This window comes from Apteryx rowi, unplaced genomic scaffold, assembly GCF_003343035.1.
Source record: "Apteryx rowi isolate R43461 unplaced genomic scaffold, aptRow1 scaffold_11, whole genome shotgun sequence".
Lineage (NCBI taxonomy): Eukaryota > Metazoa > Chordata > Aves > Apterygiformes > Apterygidae > Apteryx > Apteryx rowi.
In genome coordinates this window covers 4,640,405-4,643,597 of record NW_020447308.1, presented here as the reverse complement: position 1 = coordinate 4,643,597, position 3,193 = coordinate 4,640,405, and the positions used below count along the sequence as shown (strand labels likewise).

The window sequence follows — 3,193 nt, the reverse complement described above, 5'->3', positions numbered from 1 at the left end:
GCACCCGGGGGCGGGGCGGGCCGGAGCCGCGCGAGACCGCGCGCGACTCTCGCGAGACGTCGGCCCGGCCGCAGCACCGCCTCCTCTCACCTCCCGCACCCTCGCGCCCGCCCCTCGCCCAATCACGCGGCCCCCCACCGCCCACTCCGCCGCTCGCCCAATCACAAGTTCTCCCCCCTCACAGCCTCGGCCCCCGACCGCAGCCAATGAGAAGGCGGCTCTCCTCAGCGCCTCGCGCGGCGGTGGCGTCGCTGCGCCGTGGCGCGCGGCCGTTGGGGCGAAGCGGGGCGGTGTTGCCGCTCCGCGCCCGCCACCGCCTTCCCTCCCGGCGGGTCTCCTCAGGGCAGCGCGTGGGCTGCCGTGCCTTCCCGGTGTCTGCGCCGCGCCAGGCGCGGAGGGGCCTGTGGCAGGGTCGGGAGGGCCCCCTCAGCCCTTGCCAGTCCGTGAGCGGCAGGCCGTGACYGCTCCTGGGCTCAGCTGCGCACAGCAGCGACCCTGGCACACCAGCCCTTGAAGGAAAACGTCACCTGCACATAAAATTGTGATGGTCAGAGACCGTCTTCCCAGCCAAACTAGGTGTGACTGTAACGGACGAACAGGAGCTTTTATTTTCCCTGTCAACAGCCTAGGGCAATCCTGCCTACAGCACGCACACCCCCGTCATGCCCATCTTTACTCACCATAGTTGGTCCAGTTAAAACAGGGAAGGGACCTGTGGTAGCTCAGCTCACATGTTGTTCATGTAACTTGCTACATGTTGTTCAGCTCATTTTGATTCTGAATTTGTTGGCACATGTTGAGATGTCCCAATACATAAATCCCATCCTAGGGAAGGTCCTGTTTTTGTTACGTCAGGACTCCAATGACAGCAAACTCCCTAATACTCAGAATATTTAACATTACTGCAGTTTACAAGTTCTCCTTTGCTGAAGATCAGCCCCATAAGCTGCCTTAAAAGGAATCCCAGCTAGAGAAATCCTCTTTAATTCCCCATAAACTTGTCTTAAAAGCAAGATTCACATAGCAGGTCTGCAGGAGTACCAAGAAGCTGAACACAGAAGCTGAATATCTTGCAGAAGTATTTCCTTTCATGTATATTCACAGCACTTCAAGCAAAGCAGCATGTAGGAAAAGCTTAAGATTTTTTGTGCAGACTCATTTATCTCTTCTTCTGGTCTAAACAAAGAACAGACATCCTTAATTAATTCATCTGTCATTTTCCTACACTTGGAAAGGCATTAATTGATTCTGATAAGTATACTTGCTCAGTCTTAACTTGTCACTTGCAATCTTTTTTAAGTTGTTTTTTTCAGATAAATAGGTTGGACTTTGTTGAAATAATATGAGCTGAAATAATTTGCCCTTCAAAATTCTACATCCTCCCTATTTATCATATCGTACCGCATACATTATTTCTTGTTGCGGTCGATAGCACTTGTCTATTTTTCTCAGCGGGATGCTAATTTCCAGGAAGTGGCCTGCTTCTATACCACCATTGTTTTAAAAAAGGCAATTACATCACACTTCTTAATGTCATTTCAGTCCCACATTATAAATATCTGAGAAGTTCAAAGTGTATTTCAGAACAACACAGAAATTGAATATGAGCACAGTTAGCAGTTAGCAACACATTCCCATTTGGAGGGAATTCAATGATGGGTCAAACCTAAAGTTCTTATCCAGGAAATGAGGTCGTTGGACTGGACAGAAACATAGCGTGGGGGAGAAAGCAGTGTTTCTGCCATCGTCTACTAAAGTACAAATGGTATGGATGAAGCTTCTTCTCGAGAGACTACACTTGTTATAGCCAGGATCCTTAATTTGTTTCTTTATACATATGTTGTAATGCTATTTTTGTTTCATTTGGAGTCAATAACATGGAGGGAGATAAGACTGCTGCATGCTGATTTTTTTTGAGAACAGGTTTTTTCTTCTGTTTCCTCTTTTCTGCTCACACCACCAGAAGAGCTAGCGATCAGAGCAATGATAAAATGTCTTTGGCCCCTTTTTGTCATGAAAACAGATTCAGCTCTCTGAGTGCTGCAGGAGCAGTTTAAAATCACTGAAACAATTAAGGGTCTTAATGATATGTATTAAGTATTGGGGTGGTCAATATTTCAGTGGGGAGTTTTAAAACTGAGGATTTCAAAGTGTTGGGTTTTTTTAATCTCTCTTTTGTTCTCTGAGTGAGAAGGTCCTACTAGCAGTATTCTAAAATGTCTTCTCTGACTTGCAAGTAAGACGTGATATGTGTATGATTCCCTACAGACTGCTTTCCGATCGGCAGAAGAGTCTTTGTAGAATGAGGTGAACTGTTCTTTGCAAACAAACAACCTTGCCACTTCAACTGTTAYATTTTTCTCACCTGTTCCAGAGCTGTATCAGGTTCATATCAGCTATATACAGGTCAGTGCCAGTTACCTCATGGCTTTATGGTGTCCACAAGAATTCCTAATCTGCTGTAAGTGTTCAGACATCACTTCTTCTTGTGTCTTTCCTCCTGAAGCAGTCATTCAGGTTTCTCTATTGGCTTGAGTAGCCCACAATCGTCACACCCTGTCATTCTCAGTCTGTTTTTTCTTTCCTGACTGATGCCATCACAGTCTCCCAGGCTTATGTCACCAAACTCCGTGCAGYGCTTCTAGAAAGCACTGATCTCTCTGACCTGAAAGCCGTTCTCTGAAGTTTTTATCCTGCCCAGCACAGGTGTAAAGTCTTGCCTGTGTAGTCACAAGGCTAAAAATGATAAGCAGAACAGCGAGCGTTGGAACCTGATCCTCCATGGCAGGGAGTGTTACTTCATGGTTGCCAAGTCATTTCCAGCTAACAAGTGAGACTAGTGGGAAGCCCTTCGCTAAGTATGTTGTTATTGTTTCTTTACCCTAACCTACTTCTTTTTAATTTTGCACTTGTGAGAGCAGGAAACAGAGAGGCTTGAAATTTGCATCTTCTCAGAAGGGTGGCTGATCTCACCTGTTCCCACGTAAAGGAATGATGAAACTCGTACTGAAGTGCAACAACTTTGTAGAAGTTGATTTATTTATATAGCGTCTAGTTGCCTATGTCTTGAAGACCCACCTTCATCAGTTGGTCAGCTGGAAGAAATCCGGTAACTGAGGTAAGTGAGCACAGCTCCATCAGTCATTTCCCTGTTTGTGCCAAAGTTATGTAATCCAACTGAATATAGCTTGAA

The 3,193-nt window shown here is 46.5% G+C and overlaps 1 long non-coding RNA gene across 1 annotated transcript; it reads left to right on the top strand.

The window, feature by feature from the left end:
* The first annotated feature begins 1,628 nt into the window (after positions 1–1,628).
* Positions 1,629–2,989, top strand: LOC112970494. The gene is made up of 3 exons (XR_003255027.1): positions 1,629–1,765; positions 2,269–2,406; positions 2,922–2,989. It is a non-coding gene; the product is annotated as an uncharacterized LOC112970494 (long non-coding RNA).
* The last annotated feature ends 204 nt before the right edge of the window (positions 2,990–3,193 follow it).